General features: G+C 40.0%; 2 protein-coding genes and 1 long non-coding RNA gene across 3 annotated transcripts in view; 2 read left to right on the forward strand and 1 right to left on the reverse strand.

Annotated features, from left to right (window-relative positions):
- The window catches only part of LOC145458756 (rhodopsin-like), a 321,540-nt gene that overhangs the window by 123,038 nt on the left and 179,301 nt on the right, over nt 1-19,201 (forward strand). The window lies entirely within an intron of this gene.
- The window catches only part of LOC145458423 (uncharacterized), a 98,825-nt gene that overhangs the window by 71,558 nt on the left and 8,066 nt on the right, over nt 1-19,201 (forward strand). The gene's annotated exons all lie outside the window — the stretch shown is intronic.
- Nucleotides 13,284-16,243, reverse strand: LOC145458907 (uncharacterized). The gene is made up of 3 exons (XR_013921229.1): nt 15,655-16,243; nt 15,053-15,112; nt 13,284-14,129 (listed from the first exon to the last, which is right to left on the reverse strand). It is a non-coding gene; the product is annotated as an uncharacterized LOC145458907 (long non-coding RNA).

The raw sequence follows: 19,201 nt of genomic DNA on the forward strand, positions 1-19,201 counted from the left end.
GTGCGCAGCTTAGAGGGAACATTGCACCTCACTCAGCTCTACCGGTAACTCTGGTAACGAGAGCAGAGAGGACAAGAAATTGATAACAATATATATGCAATTCCCGATCTTATTGTACGATTTTATCATGAATTATGGAGAATTTTCGCACTTCCCCCTGGCTCGCTAAACAGTACTGCTATAATTTCGTGGCTTAAGCGAACAACGTGATGGGGGCGGTCGGTTTATCACCCTATGAGAGCCCAAGACCCAAGTTTTTTTCGGGGGCTCTGACGAAGTGCCGTTTCGTTCCTGCCAACGGGTATACGCCCGAAGATGTATAACTATATTATTGAGGGGTCCTGCCTTTTCAATCACACATCACTCAGCTCTACCGGTAAATCTGTTTACGTGAGCAGAGAGAGGATAAAATTTGATATCAATATACATGCAATTCCCGATCATATTGACCAATTCAATCATTAATTATTGAAATTTTCGCGCCTCGCGCGTCTAGGCGAGAATAGCGAATAAATGGACACCCAACGTAAATGACTAGTATCAGTAAATAGCGGATAGTCGAATGAGGGTCTGGGGGCGAAGCCCCCCGGAAGATTGGTTTATCACCCTATGGGGGGCACAAGACCAACGTTTTTTTTGGTGGGGCTGACGAAATGCTGTTACGGCCCTGGTAACGAATTAATTGTTCCTACGCGCTCGTCCGAATATGTTTAATTAATAATTACGTGACCTTTATTTTCCAACACAACATCTCACTCAGCGCTACTGGTAAATCTGATTATATGGGCTGAGAGAATAAAAAGTTTATAGCGACTTATATATGTAATTACCACCTATTCATTCATGCATTATAGAAAATTTTGGCACTCAGGGCGACCAGGCCACACAACCTTTGCTGACCATCGAAACCACGCTACGGGGTTCTTGGGGGCAAAGCCTTCAGAAGTTTGGTTTATCACGCTATCGGTGCGCAAGGCAATCATTTTTAGGGGGGGGTGACGAAATGCTGTAACGGCCCTCCCTCTTACTCATTGTCTTTATTACATTCCTAACAATATGAGTTTGGGGATGGGGGGGGGAGGGGCGCTGGAGCACGATAATTTTTGAAGCGGGGCGCTGGAGGAAAAAAGGTTAAGAACCACTGGTGTAGCCTATGCCTGCGAATTGAAAGTCATTCCTGCGCAAAGTGCGCACTGCGCATATTCATTACTCTAACATGGCTTAGCCGACTTATATCGGGAAACGCAACAATGCAGTTCAAACGTCGTTATAATGAGCAAACAATTGTCGCGATGTCAGACTTAAAACCCCATTGTGCTGTACGCAAGTTGAGGAATTACTGATTAGATGCGCTCTTTCTCGTTTGCTATCATCTGTAGGCTACTAAAGGGTAGGCCACACGTACAATATTCACTAGCGACGCTACTCGCAACAATCTCACTTTTTCACTAAGACGAGTGTTACGTCATGATGGAGTGGGAAAAGGTTGACTGAGTACAGTACGTCTTTATCGGAGCGAGAAACTGCGCTGGTACGGTACTAATTATAAAGCTTCAACATTGGACATCTTTCGAAAAGGTATTCTGCCGTAAAAGATATGATAGCTGACCGGAAGTCATGGTGGAAGTTGAAAACAACAATAAAATGTTATATGCACATTGCACCCACAGTCCATGGCATTACTGACAGCAGTGGCGGCTCGTGATAATATCGGGTGGTGAGGCAAGTTGCGTACGTGATTTTAATTGTCTAAATGACGTCACAATAGTGTATTCCGACGTGAAAATGTGTTGTCACACACAGTTTGTATGGGGTATATACATTAAGCATGGTAAACAAGACTTGTATTTCAAATTATTCGAAAGAAAATATCAAGTACAGTTGTTCATACCTGCATATTTTAACGTTTGTATCAGCAGGCCTAAAGCGATTTTTCAACTATAGGAATTTTAAAAGTTCACTATTGGTTACTACTTCGGAAAAAGATGTATTAGAATATCAACAAGTCAACTCGAGCCGAGCAATGTCGACTATCGCGTAATATCGAGACACCGTTTGCAGTAGACCACATGCTTCAGATCACGATACGATACCCCATTTCGGTCGAACTAGAGACATTGTCCCCTGGCACCAGCAGTGTGAAAGTGTATAACATGGCGTCCTTATCCTCGCTTATACGTCAGCCTTTAATTTTTTATCGCAATACGTTGGGAAAAGGTAAGAGTGCGCTTTCCTCCCGTGTACGATTAGATCAATGGACAATTTCCAGGCGGATAAGAGCCGAATCTTGCTAAAAAACACTGAATTTTGCGTAAAATATATTGAGGAATAGGCTGATCAATTGATCAGCTGTTAGCCGTCATCGAAAACGAACTAGCTCACGCCTCACGCGCTTGACATCGGGTTGTCAGCAAATGGCTTGAAGGCCACAATTTCACGGTGACATTGGCATTGGAGAATATAAAATAAAGTAAATATTTGAATGCAAACCGAGAATCTTAGTAAACTGTTTCATGAGATCATCATCTCATCACCTATCTCAGTATGAAACACAGATAAAATTAGCACAGACCAACACCGGGTTTTGCGTGAAATCCGCAATGCAGTAGTCAGCGTTAGGCCAACCACACTCGACCTCGATAATGAAATTAATGCCCTAATCATTGAGTGTCAACCTCGGGACTTGGCACAGCGTTCGATACTGAAATCAAGATATACCGTCCAAAAGCTCAAGACGGATATAGGTATGGAGCCTCGTTAAAATCGATACAGACCAATACCGGTATTGCGTAAAATCTGTTAGTGATAAATGGCGAGTCAGCTGTCACTCGACTTAGGAAACGAAATTACTCCCACATAGTTCAGTGATAAACTTTACACTTGGTACGGCGATCGATACTAACATTACATTCAACTATGCCAAATGTCATGAACGATCTCGGTATGGAACATCGTCAAAATCAATGGAGACCAATACCCGCTTTTGAGAAAAATCTGTTTGCGATACATGGCGGATCAGCACACAGTCAACTTTGGAAACGAAATTACTACCCTACACTTTGAGTAGCAACCCTGAAACTTGGAGCAGTGTTAAATACGACCTTCACGACATAACATACTAAGTTTCAAGAATTATCATGGAGCGAAACATCGTCAAAATCGACCTATACCAACAAAGGTCGACTCAACGCATATGACGGTAACCGAGTTCAGATATAGACACGATTGTTACATCACACCTTAAGGGCACCAGGCAGGTTGCCCCACTTGCTCGGTAATTTTATGAATAGGAAAGAGTAGATCACCGTTTCTTTATTGTGCGCGGCTTTAAGAGAATAGACAGTGAAAGCTTGCTATGAGCGCTAATGGGGCAAGCCCCGGCTAGGCATTCACAAAGCGAAAACACAGAAGAGAAATCGATTTTCGCAGAGACTTCGCTAGGTATGGGCATTTACAAGCGAATGCACAAGAATAATGCGGGTTTCGCTGTGATTTCGGTATATATTGATTGTTGTGCATCTATAAATGGTAAATAATTGTTATTGAACCGAACTTTAGGTGGGGCAATGCCCCAGTTGCCCTATAGGACGAGCCGCCACTGACTGACAGCTATTGGTAGAGGCAATACTTTCATTGTCAGTGGCATTCAGTAAATGAACACATATTTCAGCAGTCAAATGCGGTATCATAGTGGTTTATTTATCTGCGATTGACTTGGTGTTAGTCAGTTGCGGACAGCTTTGCTTGATGACTAAAGTGAACACGATGTTCAAATCCGAAAATCGGCGTAATAAAATATCCAGTAGTAGCCCTGATCCCTTCATATCAAGCATGGGTTGGGTATCAGTGATAGTTTTCATCATGTTTTGTAATCTTCTCGTCCATCATTGCACGGCCCGTGTCTTTATCGTTTTATATACCTTGTGTTTTAATTTAAACATTTGAATTCTTGTGGTTGCAAGAGCCAGCATTTGCACCTATTTGAATATCATAAGATTCGTTTTTGTTATTACAAATGCCATACAGGTCTATATCAGGGTTGCCATACGTCCGGAATTTCCCGGACATGTCCGGAATTTCACTGTTGAAACTGCGTCCGGGAGGAATTTATAAAATATGCTTAAATGTCCGGAATTCTGAAGTAGGCTCATAATTTTTTCCTAAATCTATATAAACAATATTATTTTTGAGCAGATTCATGCTACATGAAACTTTTCTTCGTGCTTCGCGCGATTTAGTATCACATATTTTGGTTTTCTTATGGGGACTACCACCCTAGCAAAAACTGTGATCAAAAATAAATAAAAATATAACATTTATATACAGAAATAATTCCAATTTTAATCGCAATTACAAGATAACGGTATATTCATACAGTAGGTTTAGGCCGTTTGGATGCTTTATTCAGAGATTGTGGTTTTAAACCTGGGGGTAGTTGGCCTTTATTCTGCGGTTCGCGAAGATGTTGAACGTAATCAAATCAGCTTCGAAAATAGGCCTTGGGTAAATCTGGGCAAATGTGCCCACCTTTAATTAGTAATCAGCTTATCAAATTTCGAGCTGGGCCACGGAACATCTTCAAATTGGAAATGGAGTCGCGACCATAAAAGGTCGGAAACCACCGGATGTGCGGTGTTTATATAGTTCAGTGGTGCAGGGCGCACAGGCATTAGGCTGATAAATAATCTTATCGGTGTGATATGAACGTTGCGTAACGATGTACTGTAGAATTGCGCTCCTTGCATTTTCGAAGTCATAATCCTCCACTAGCTCTATCGCTAACTCTGATCTCATGGGCGGAGAGAGGATCAAATTATATAGTAATATATGGAAGGACCAATATTATTGACATGATACATTCGAATCATTTAACGACCAGATGCTTACAGAAGCCAGATGCATATGGTAAGCCCCCCGAAGTTGCATCGATTACCCTACGGTGATCCCAAGATCGGTGTCTATTTGGGCGGGACGGGCTGAAAAAAGGTGGCTTCGGCCCTGATTACAACTTACAACCACATACTTCTGAGCCGGATCGTGACCACCTCTAGTCGATAGACAAAGCTTTACGAGTGTGACGTCATATTGATCGACATTTTGATCATGACTCATTTTGAAATCCGCCAGTGGGCGCTAAAAGCGTCCGGAATTTGTGTTACAAAAATATGGTAACCCTAGTCTATATATGAGAGAGAGAGAGAGTCTTCATTTTTCATCAAACCAAAATACATAACACTCGGCAGTGGTGGTGGTACAGAAAATATGCATGCACAGTATTCGGTATTAGATAGGAATGATCGATAAGACCGTGAGGGTCATCTAGTCTGATCACACCAGCATCAAACAGGTACACTTGACTCTAAACAGTCTGGCTGTAAAAAAAGTTACAGTAGTTAAAAAAATAAAATAGAAGAAAAATTAAACGATGGTAGCAAATGATCAATGAAGCAATGTCTGGGCGAGGTAGGGCAATAGTGTTAGTGTTACGATAAGAGGTGATCAAGTAGGGCTTTTTTGAATCTATCATAAGGCAATTCACGGATATGTGTTGGTAATGCATTCCAAATGATAGGTCCCGAGTAGTCGATAGATCTCTTAGTTAGGTTGCTATTGGGTGGGGGTAAGTAGATATTTCCCTTTGACGAGGATCTCGTGTAATGGGAATGGACATTTTTAGCAGGTATGAAAAAGTCATCAAACACAGGAGGCAGACTATTGGAAAAATATTTGTGAACAACTTTTGATACTTCGAAGCGATACAGCTCATCAACTCGCAAAATTCGATGCTTACGGTAGTAAGGCGATAAATTGGTACGTAAAGGTACAGATGAGATCAGCCGTATCGCACGATTTTGCAGGGTTCGAATTCTGCACAGAAATGTTTTGCATGCACTTCCCCATACTACGATTCCATATTGCAGGTGAGAGTGGAAAAGAGAGAAATATATGGTTCGTAGTATTGATCTGGAAACCAAAGATTGCAGACGGGTCATTATTCCCACACACCGAGCTAGTTTTGATATTGTGCATTCAATATGCTGCTTCCAAGACATTTTAGCATCAATAGTGACATCGAGATATTTTGCTGAGTCACATATGGAGATTTGTTTATGATTGATGTTCACAGTGAAACTATGATTGGCATTATTTAAAAGGAGCATCTCGGTCTTATCTGCATTCAAGCTTATGCTTATGCTACAATGTATCACATTCTAGACTAGGTCCGTACACGGCGGAGGTCTCCGAACAACTGATTCATATTTCACAATAAGTTGTTTCTCGGCTGTGACGTAATACTGTCACAACAAGATTCACTAGCGAGCTCGCGAGTGAAACGCGTCGGTAGCGACTTCACTATCCACCTCGCTTGCGACCTAGCTAGCGCTCGCTAGTGAAGGAGTGGAGCAAAAAAAGAAGCGAAGTCGCTAGCGAATTTCGGTACCGTGTGGCCTGCCCTTAATTCTTGTCTGCTTTATACACTCGTATTCCCTCTGTGTCACTTGCCAGTGTTTAATTTGTTATTAATACTTCGCATTGTGCAGTGCACGGCGTTGGATTACGTTGTCAATTATTGATGCAACACGAGATTTTCGCGGGCGCTTATTCTGAATTTATTCAATTAGTTTGAACAGGAACCTTCTATGTTCCAATAAACTTCATTACTGGACGAGTGGACGGACTCTATCGAGCACAACTATGTCGCGGATCGAATTTCAATCCTTTGGGATATGTATTTCTATTGATAAGGTCGCGACATGCGCCAATATTGCTCTTGCTGCAATAGCACATGGATAATTAAAAGCGCACCATTTTACGATCAAATTCGTATGGCTGATTGGGGCATACGTAAGCCGTAGACCCCGGGGCTGATATTAACCAGCGCGCTGTCGGCATGAAATCCCGAGGTGCGTAGCCAGGGAGTTATAACTAGAAATCCTGTCCTTTTGAAAAGCCAATTCACTAATTCGTATTATCGATGCTGCGTACTGCAAATTAGCGAGAATCATTTGTATGCGAAATGGGTCATTGATATCTCATATCTCATGTCATGTGCAGTAGGGTTGGATTATCCGGATAACGGTTAACCGGTTAACCGGTTAACCGCATGTATTTTCACTATCTGATATCCGGATATTTTTCTGCCGGTTAACCGGATAAAAAAGAATCATTGCTAATGCATTTTACACGTTTTAGTAAGCTTCAATAAGTCGTATTCAGTGTTGGCGCGGCCGATTAACGAGAAGCGTGTTGTCAATTAGCGAGATGCGTCTGTACACATTGCACAATGTAATGTGACGCGATCTCCTGCTGAGAAGATCGTTAAATTAGGTGATTGATTGCCGCGCGCTCGGCTATCGTCTCTGGCCTGATTTATCGCGTCTTCAACAAGCCGATAGTTCCACTGGATTGAAGAATCGCATCAGCAATAGGCCACGTGCAGTGTACACACTATTCCATCGCTGGCCTGCACAATCGCATCTTCATTGGCTTGGTGCTCACGATATTATCGTTGACCTACCTATCTGCAATAGGCCTACGAACGATATAATCGCTGGCCTAACCATCTCGGACCCAGCATGCATTGGCTCCTATCTCTCGATGGCTTGTTGACGATATGCCGTTAAGTGTATTCTAATTAGTGATTCTCAGAGTGACACCGCGAAACTGAATGACACCGAATGTTCGCAAAATGTGCGTGCGTGCAAGCGTAATTGATTTCCGCTGATGATTAATTCGAAAAAAAATCGATACCCCCTGATTTTATTTCAATCCCCCTACATTTTCGGCTGGCTGCGTGCCTGATCACGTGAATTAGAGCGAGGTATCATGTCAGCATCAATTCCAGTATCAGCTAGTCGTCCTTCTAGTACTCCAAACCTAAACATAAGGATGGTCGAAAGGATGTAAAGCCGTTGAAGTTTACGGCGTACGACCTGCCGACCTTTTGACTCTCTACGAAGCGCTGCTTTCTATTCAGCCTACTTCTGTGGAAGCTGAAAAAGCATTCAATGAACGTGGACTCTTTGTTATAAAATTCCGGTCCCAGCTACAGGATCCCACAATTGATGCATCTATGCTTTATAAAGAGGGCATTGCAGAAGCAGTGAACATTAAATTTGCGTGGTTTTTCTCGTATTCGCTCATACTGCGCGCGTAGGTAGGTACTCTACAATAACACTGTGTAATGATTTGGCCATCCGTTTTACATGCAGACCTAATGAAATCGATTGTCTCACTTAGCAGTTATTATCCGGTTAACCGGTTAGATAAATTCCAAAATATCCGGATATATCCGTTATCCGGATAGTGAAAATTATTGATATCCGAACTAACCCTAATGTGCACTATCGTCGGTGGTTTGATTTAGTGCGTCCGCATGCAGGCCTGCTACCGTCGGCAGAAGCACTTTCGCCAAATAGTAACAATCTCCGAGTGTAATATTGTTTGTGTCTATGTAACTATTTGATGAAAACTTATGCCCGCGTCTGAAAAAATTGTGCTCGTTGCCATTGCCGAATCTGGGTATTTAGGTATGACTAGCGCATCCTGTAATTATAATTATTGCAGGTTTGCGGCATGTCGGTAATTTCGTTATCAGCGCAACCTCTGCGGCCGATTGTACAGCCCAATGAAATTGATCACTAGGCTACTATGTATTTCGCACAGCGTACTGATGCTGATTTCAGCAAACTATCGATCCATATTAGATGGGTAAATTCGACCTCATCGTTAGAAACGGTCGCGCGCTCTGGGTAACACCATCTCCTATCGCGATTTGACGACGAAATATACGTTCACCTTTTACAAATTAAAGTGCATTATTTACATCGATGAGGGCCGCAAGCCGCGTTTAAAATATTTTGTGAACCATTTTTGTGATAAATATTCTTGGAGCGTGACGTTGAACAGTGTTGTATTGTGAGTGCCCGCTAGTTGGAATTTACTGAAGTTCCCATAATGATAATCCTATTATGCTTTGCGAACGTATATAGGGAAATGCAGCAATGCAGTCGAAATCGATGTTTCAATCAGCAACCAATTGTCGCGATGCGAGCTACTCAATACTAAGTAAAAACTCATTGTGTTGGCGGTAAGGGATAATTACTTATTGGCGTTTGTAATATCATTCTTGTCTTTCTTTCGTGTTCCAGATTTGTCACGCCGTGTTACTGCTTAGTCCAGCGACGAATGCCAATCGCGCCCCCCGCGATGACCTAATTTCGTAGTACAGCGGGAGATCGCGTCGCGTTGAATTGTGCGACATCCGTGCACAGACGAATCTCGCTAATTGGTCGCGGCCCCGCGCAAAACTGACAATACGAGTTGTTGAATTGCATTACAACTGAAGATTAGCACCAGAATGGTCATTTCAAAATGACGAGGTTTTGCGTTTCAAAAGGAGGGGGTTTCGACACCCTTCTTGCTACGCGCCTGCCGCCACCCCATGCAAAAATAAAAGTCGACGCCTATGACTATATATACTTGTATTTGAGAGCTACAATATTAAATCGTCATAATATTTCTTCATCGTATCATAAAGGATGATACTATCTAGTGTTACGGTTCACAACCTCACATGAACGTTACATAATATATGCTTAGTTTGGAATACATTCATGTTAAAAATTAATAACTGGGTACAGTACTAAATTCAATGTGAGCAGATACATGCATCCCAATCTCAGTTGACTTACTCATTGTTACACAAACACTAGGACAAAATCAAATACCATTAACTTCGCCGTATTGCCAGTCGCAGATATGAATTCAGGATGGCTCGAACCACAGAGTATGAGACCGTACCCGATTGTTGGTATAACAACCTTGATTTGACCCTGGATATACCACACACAATTATTGTATGATTTATTATAGTCTAATGGTCCTTGAGCGCGATTAAAGCGCGAAATATTTCCAATACCAAAGTCTCGAAAAGACTGACTGCATTTTGACCTCTTACGAGGACCAATACTGCTGCAACCCAAACCCCAATCGGTGAGCTCGAAGGGTGCCCTAAATTATTTCGCTGAATGAACGTAAATTACACATGTTTTGACGACTCCCATCAGAAGAATACTCATAATTATAGAAAATAGAAATAGGCATTTCGGCGTCTGCCATCACCGCGCCACGATGCACGAAGACATATGGAGTTACGGTCAATATGGGACTCCGAGAAGTGTGTGAAAAAGATCGTCAGCGAGAAGACCTTAGCCGAAGAGGATTGCCCTTATGTTGACCGTAAACTTCGATGTATAAAAGTGTAATTGTCTATTGGTACTTAAGTCGCTCGTGCCGAATTACCATGTCGTCACAATCTGCACCCCACGGGACGAATAACATCCTTCAGAGAAAATTATATGCCAGTGCAGAAGTACTAATTTTGAATCGTGTGCTTACATTAGTTTAATGCGTTAGTAGTTATTATAATCGCTCGTGGTGTGGCAGGGGTTCTTATGGGCCCGCTCGCATGCGGCTTCGAAAACTCGTGTTCGCACGGTAACCCTTTTGACCCCCCTATCACTCGCACGCGGCTATTGCGTCTTATGGGCCCTCTCGCACGGTAACCCTTTACGGTATAGGAATCGCTTGCACGCGGCTTCGAAAGCCCGTGTTCGCGCGACCACCTTTCCCCTATCGCTCGCATTCGGCTATTGTGTCTTGAGGTCGCATGGTAAGCTTTCCAGGTATAGCACCCGCTCACACGCGGCTTCGTTGTAGGTATGTCGAACTTCGTATGGTGTTGAATATGTATGAAGTAGATTGATCACGTGATTTATCCTTAATGTTTATATTCCGAATTATTATATATGACCGATTCGATTTAATCCTAACGTTTACGGTGATTGTGACATAATCTATCGTTATTCTTATGGGCGCGGCGGTGATTCGTACTTTCGGGTATAGGCTGCGGGCGGTATGTCATACTTTCAACAAAAATAGTGTGAAATAGTTTGCTAAATCTAGGAATCAGTCGCTTGGTGATATTTTGGTAATTAGTTTGCCACAGAGCCGGCGTAGACGGCGATTCGAATATCAACAATAACCACGCTCACAAAGTAACACTTCAAATAGGTGTGAAATATATTACAAACCCCGCGATCGCCGACATGATAATGTCTCATACGTAGCCATCTTTCGTGACTTGGTGTTACAGGCATGCAGATCGCTCAGGCGGTGAAATTTTAGTAATCAGTTTGTCACAGAACTTGATTTCGCTGGTAAGATTTAATAAGTAACGAATAACAGAACCGTCGCAGACAGTGATTCGAATACCGACAAATTCTCACTTATTTCTGCTCTAACCCTAATCCTTTGCGAAGTTAACTCTTATTCAAAAAGGTGTGAAATAATTTTTAAATCCTACGACCTCTCACATGGCAATGCTTCAGACATAGCGATCCCTCATGATTTGGTGTTACAGACATACCGATCGCTCACAAGGTAATATTTCGATAATTAGTTTGGAACAGAGCCGTCGCAGACGGTGATTCAAAAACCAACAATTTGACACATTCTGGTGGTCGCTATATGTTTTCACATCCTTGGAATAGTGGTCGAATTTAGTTGTGTGATAAGAATCATGAGAATATTCAATCAATGTGTTAATTTGTCAACTTGAAATGAAATTTACTACACAACTCAAGTTGATTCGTATCTTAATATGTTAATTCGGTAAAACTCTAATCATTTGAGAAATCCTTTTAACGCGATCTGTTGAATCGAACGTAACCTGAATATTACTGACGCCGACTTTCAGCCGCATCGGATTATTCACACATTCCGCGCCGCTGTTTTCACACCTATAGAATCAATACCAACTAAGGGTGGAGGCCAATAAGCTGAGTAAAAACATCCTGGATTTTCGCTTAATCAGCGAGTTCCAAGATCTCCCGATTTAGAAGTAGATGATCCGCACGCCAAAACATTGGATGTTCGTGCGAAGTTAGTTGATCTACAAATCCAGGATGTAGGACGCTTTTGCGTCAAAATGACGCAAATTGTAGTGATCCGTGGAAGGTTGCCATGTCAACCCATCGACTTCGTAGTAAATATTGCTTTGGCAATGCTGATTGGAAATGTCGTCGATTTTGGTCGTGTCCTATGAATGCCGTCGTTTCCTAGGTGGACTCATGAAATTGACTTGAAGCCACTTTGCAGCTTTAATGCATATTACTCTGTAGTTTATTCACAGTTATAAGTTCTAAAGACGGCATTGCAAACTGGTACTGTTGTTATTACTGTCTGTAGTATGGATATTTTGGACATCGTAGATGGCAGTTCCAGTTCGGATGACGAGAATACAATTATTGTGCCCAGGCATTACTTGGCAGACATATCGGACTCATTTGTAAAATAACCGGAAAAAGAATTCGTTGACCGCTACAGATTTTCCAAGGGAGCTACGGTAATTCTATTGGACATGATTGAAGACAGCCCATGGTTGGATGTACGGTGCCAAGCTTTGCACCCCATGATGCAATTACTCTGTGCTCTCCGATTTTTTGCTACGTTCATTTTTAACAAACAGATGCTGACTTGATTGGTGTAAGCCGGATAACTGCACGCCGAATCATCCACTGCATTTCTCGGGTATTATCAGAGAACAGAGAAAATTTATCCCACAATTGGATGATTCGTTACAAACAAAGAGTGATTTCTTTGACATAGGTGGAGTTCCAAATGTCATCGGTTGCATTGATGGTACCCATATCCTAATAAAGTCCCCAGGTGGCTCTGTACCAGAAAAGTTTATCGTTGCAGGAAAGGATATTTTTCTTTGAACTGTCAAATGGAGTACAATGCCAAGAGAATACCGGTAGTGACTAATGCTGTTGTGAGATGGCAGGGAGTACTCATGACTCAAGAACTTTTTCAAACTCCAGATTAATATACGAGCTCGGCCAGAAAAAATACAATGGGATTTTGCTGGGAGACAGAGGCTATATGCTCTAAAAATGTACCTGATGACTCCATTAACAAATCCACAGGCTGCACAAGAAAAAAAATACAGCTATATGCAATCAAAGACACGCGTGCTGATCGAGCAATGCTTTGGCATTCTCAAACACTGTTTCCAGATGTTGCTAATTCCTATGCGAATGCAAACCGAAAACACCACCCCGGCAATCATTGCGACAATATGTTTGCACAATTTTGCTACAAAAACCAATGAGCCAGTTCCTGATATTGCAGTTACTCCCGAGGAAGCTACGGATATAACATCTGAAGTTGGATACACTGACGCAATAGCCTATCTTGGAAAATAAGATCAACACATATTTCTACTAATTATGTTTATTTTAAAATTTTAACGAACACAGTAAACCGTGTTGGTGTAAAAATAATAAAGGGAATGAAATGTGCATGACTTCGTGGAATGAAAGATTGAACTACAATTGCACTGTAGATAATAAACAAAGAGCAGGTGTCCCATTATTTGTATTCAAATTGACAAATATTCATTGAAAAAATGTACCGAAATATTTGCACCGTCGACAATACCTATAAGGCGAGGAACACTTGGGCAGGCAGGCACAATGAAATATTATAAAGACGTGTTGCATTTCAAAAAATGTGCACCATCGATAATACCTATAAGCAATGTTCCCTCTAAGCTACTCACGTGCGTAAATGCGCAGCGCTGACATGGTCTCTGCGCACAGAAAATCCCAAGTTGCGCACGAAAAAATTCGAAGTGATGAATTTTTTTACAGACGTTTACGCACTGTTGTCCAAGAGTCTGCGTAGTGAGTTGCTGAGTGTGCGCAAACTCGTCGAAAATTAGAGGGAACATTGCCCATAAGGCTAGAACCAGTTGGCAGGCAGGCACAATGAAATATTATGAAGAAACGTTGCTTTTCAGAAAATGCGTATTCGGCTATTTACATAACTTGACAGGAAGGCACAATGAAATAAGTGAACAAAGAAATATTGCATTACAGATGTCACTAATTCCTCAATTGTCCAAGTTGTAATCTATATATTTCCATTTTTATCGCATGTTCTTCGATACGCATTTCGAATTCTTGCTTTCTGAAATATCTTTCTTCGTCTCTCATGTCTTTTCTTTCTTTGAGCTCCTCAATCTTGGAGACCATCAGTTCAATTCTCAGCTCATCGTTATTCTGAATTAAAAGAAGTTCATATTAACTCTGCGATGAGGTAGTAACCTATGATTAAACTAAAACTTGTATTAGGAAGCCAATCACAGAGAAATCTTGGAAATTCTTCTTGCCTTGTTGGCTGATATTTTTTCCTCTAATGGTTGATATCAATACTCGGTCAGTCTCTAGTCATTAAAAACTTGTATTCTGCAACCAGCTGATCACAAAGTGCAGAATTGGTAGTTGTCATTGTATTGTATTTGTATACTAGAGCCCGACTGATATTGTAGTTTTGGGCCGATACCGACAAAACCAATATCTAACTCCTTCACCGATAACCACTATAGCCTATATTCAAATTGTGTGGAATAGCTTAAAATGCGCATTTGAAAAACTTCAGGGCATCTATTTGAACAGCTTTACAGCCAATGCTATACTTGGAAATAAACCAGAAAGGCTGCATCAGGACACCTGTAAAGTGTAATATATGTGAAATATATCAATATTCTCAGTCTAGTGGTCAAAGATTATAGTTTATGGATTTCCTATCACCATGCTGTGACCTCACGAAAACTGCCCATATATATTCATTTCCAATTGCCGATACCAATAATTCTTTTAAAGAGTGATATCGAGTCTATATTATCGGCAAACCGATATAATCGGTCAGGCTGCATTGTATACCATCTTATATCAATTGTTACAGGATTGTAACTATGTGCATTGCACTGGTAATCAGCAATCTTTCGAACAGTCAAACACCATTTCCAACTCTGTCGTTCGCAGATACACTTCACTAGAAAACTAAGTACAAAGTGGGAAATTTTTACATAACAATGGTTGAGGCAGTGGAGCAAAAGTTTGCCAAACTCTCCGAAACTGCGAGATTGTATATTTTAAAATATCAACTCGACTTGAAATTCAAATGTGTATAAGCAACATACCAGGTGGCAGATCACTCATCTTTGTCACGCATGTTGACTGCGATTCCATGTAGCTTGTTTCTGAAAAAAATGTGAATGTTTCAGAAGGATTTGAGGCTATACGTATGTTTACACATGCACAATGCACAATTGCACATGCATATTTGCTAGTGATGGTGGAAAATACTGAAACTGATCATTTGACGAGTAGCAAAAAATCTCAATATAAAATCGCTGAATGCATGACAAGAACGTTTGATATCGTGAATGCATTCCCTTCAATACACCACCGGGCAAGAATTCGATATAATATACATCTACACTCGTACAATTGATATGTTAGCAAAAAGTAGTGATGAAAATAACGAGAAGAGTTGCCTCTGACACGAACCAATCATCATCATGGGGAACACTTCTCGATGTGGTCAATGTATCGATCAAGTTCTCATTACTCTCTCGCAATATAACTTACATATGATTGATTTTCTACAGTAACTACAGACAATACGGTGGAATCACTTTGTGTTGTTCAAGTGGCTGAACCTGTGCTGGTATGACAGCTATAACCAATAATTTACTCAAATGCGCCATATTATGGATATAATTAATGTCTACAAAGTTACCTTGAAATAAATAGCACCGTCACCGGGTCAGATACCATATCTTAAGTCACTCTTCCAATGAAATGTTCTGAAAGACTTGTCATTTTCAGTTTTGTCACTTTTTCTTGTTTTGAAACAACCTTCAATTGCTGTTCTGTTCCTTTGCCATGTTTGGTGATGTAGCATTTCACGGCTTGGTTGATTGTTTGCAATGCAAGAGAACGGCTAAACTCATTTATTACATAGTTTGTATGCAATTATCATAAATATTCTGTAATAATATGATCATCAGTCAATAAGGAGAAGGACAATTGAGTACCGGTAACAAAATATCGCCAACATGCAATCTTCACTATCTTTATAACGAACCTCAGATAATCAATTTCAATCTACAATGTCCTAACTATTACAAACCTCGTCAAATTTATATGCTTGTGTACCCTAATCCAGACTTTAATCCTGGTGGCGACCAGGATCAAGAAGCAGCAGTCTATACTCAGTCGATTATGGCAGAATCTTACTAATCTACCTTTCTGGTCCGCAGAAAATCCGGCAACGTGCAAAATCCCCAGATCTTTTATTTGATCTATATTTTTGGCCTCCACCCTAACTCTAAAAGAATCAAGAATCACAAGTACGCACATTATACAGTATTGTATTTATCAACTTGAAATCAAGCTCTTAACAAAACCACGCATCTTATCACTTGCCAACGCTATCATGAAAAGCCTCGAATCCATAGTTATAAGAATGTTATAGTACGACGTCGTAATCCACTTGCGAGATGTTCTATAGGTAAATTCAGATCACCCAAAATGAAATATTTTGAGTTTGGTGTAGTGTGAATTGAAATAGGATTGACAAACATGACTGCCATCTTTTCCCAGTCCCATTTCGATGTTATACGCATATTGATTTGAAACAAGTAATGAAACATTACAACTCTACTCACGATCCGGCTTTCTGTTTGTCAAAGAGACATTTTAACATCTTACCATACTCAAAAGAATTATTCACAACATTAACAAGTGTTTAAAATCTAGTTTTCACTTACTTGACTATATCACTACAACTCGCAAACTTGAATTAATTCATCCTGATTGTATTCATATGACCGATAATTTTTATTCAACTGTAAAAGTCGTTACTAATCTATAACACAAAGTAATCAGTACTCGGTGCATACGACGAGATTTGAATACTAAGCCTATGATAGCAATTCGCGCAAGTGAATCTAAGACATCGGGCAGTGAGAAAATCTACACGGGGATGGTTATTACCACATTGACTTACTACCTTATCCGACTTACTCATAGTAAAGTAGACACGATTTCGGTAATATACACAATCATTACAACTTTAAACTATATTAATCATTCTCGGTCGTATTCACATATCACAGACCTGTGTTTTTTATTCCTTCAGTAAAATGTAGTCGTATTAATTTGATGATAACGTGCACACGCAAGAAACAATACCGCGATTTTATAATTGATCACCTGACTTAAGGTACCAAAAAACATTACCGAGATTTTTATAAACTGGCCATATTACTCAACACATCTATCAATATCAGAGCACAAGTCCAACACCAAAACAAAAGTACTTTTTAGTGTATTAAAAAACAAATCATTCGTCTTCAATTCGTGTTTTTTAGGATTTGTATTCAGAAATTTATTACGAATGAGTTGTAACGAACTGACGAAAGAGTTGTAAAGCAAGCATTTTAGAAACAGCAGCATCATCATCATCATCTCGATTCGTGAATCTACCAAACACAATCACGATCGATGTATTCAAATATATCACAGACGTATTACACTCTAGTAGAGTTGTCAACCTAAAAGTACACGCACACTCGATCCTCATTTTAACTGTGGGAGCGAAGTTTAGGAATCGCTTGCAATGACATATCCAACAACCCACACAAAACCTATTGTCGGAATCTGCGACATCGAATTGAAACATACGCACATTACGCATTATGAAAATATCACTTTGGATATCGTAGTACCATTTTAAGTGTGGTAAGCTCTGTTTACACTCTCTATCGAACGTGTGAAATGTAAAACATTACGAGGTCACACTCTAAGACTTTGATCATCAAAAAGTGAATAGAAGTATCTTTACGGGATTGATTCTATTCAACCGGTCTTGGTTAATACAAAACTCATAACAATAATAAACTCAAGTATGTGCTACACTGAAATCTAGAAAAACATGTTTGTATTGCTGTTCATAGTAGTGATATCGATTTGAACCTCTAGATAAATTGTCATCATCTAACCAAACTAATGAAAATCGTCGTCAATTTGTATGATGTTCACTGAATGCATACTAGAACTATTTGTGCAACGCATACGATCAGAGAAATTGGAAGTTTTTCCATCGTCATTCGTCAAAGTAAATGTCGTCACAATACTCAGTCACTGAAAGACCATATACTTGTATGTGATTGAATCAGTGGTAATTACCTAGCTAAATCAAACCCCTAATAAATTTCACTCACTCATTGGATATTAAACAGCGTCGCCTAATCGGTGTGGATCGTTTTTCTAAATACAAATCATATCTGTTTAGCAGAAAACAATTTTCACTTACTCGGGTAATGAAACCAGTGTGCAATATCAATAAAAGATATTTTCCTCACACAAAAAACAATCAACTTCACTCAATATTCTCATAAAACGAAACTGTACAATGGCTTCATGTTTTTTGTATGACATGGAATTAATACCGATCGAAGTAACCGTATTGGAAATGACTTTCATACAAACACACTCTACAAGGTTAACATTCTCATCAATTCTATTGTGAACAATATATACTTCATGTGTTCTGGATTCATTTCGATATGGTTAAACATTCAACCTCGAAAGATACGAATTGTCACACACTCAACTAATATCATACCAAATAGTTATTTACAACAACCAAGACACAGAAAATTTGTTTTGGCCGTTTCGATTTTTTTACTGGAGGTACTCATCACTTCGCTTAATACAATCTAGATTTAAACTCCATCGAACGTTTGGTGTCTATCGTTTTGCTGGATACGAATTATGTGAGTCTAACAGTAAACAATTTTTACTATCTTGGGTTATCAACTCAGTGTGTTAGCGGTCATTCAATATTTTTTAGTATCAGCTAGTTACTTTGTAGGATGCGAATGATCATCCTCACAACTCTTACAAAAGTACGAAGGATATTTACATCACACAAAGTAATCAACTTTACTCGATATCCTCACACTACGAAACTAAATGGTTGGTTAGACTCTACAAACTGTTTTTGATGTCACAAGAACTTTTTTACACGAATGGTCTCGCATCTAAATATTCAAATAATCCAACACACAACCATAGTACTTACAGAAATATCATAGGCCTTGTAACAAAGTTGTATAAGTTGAATGTTTATCATAAGTCTTACACATTCATGATATCTGTCGAGTTCGACTTTTAGAAAATATTATATTGATATCGATACATCTTTCAAAAACAAAAACTATGTTCACTGCTTGAGAGACCTATCAATGTCATCACAGTAATCTAGTTACGTCCACAAA

Source organism: Botryllus schlosseri, chromosome 2, assembly GCF_051294905.1.
Source record: "Botryllus schlosseri isolate E-star chromosome 2, Bs_hap1, whole genome shotgun sequence".
NCBI lineage: Eukaryota > Metazoa > Chordata > Ascidiacea > Stolidobranchia > Styelidae > Botryllus > Botryllus schlosseri.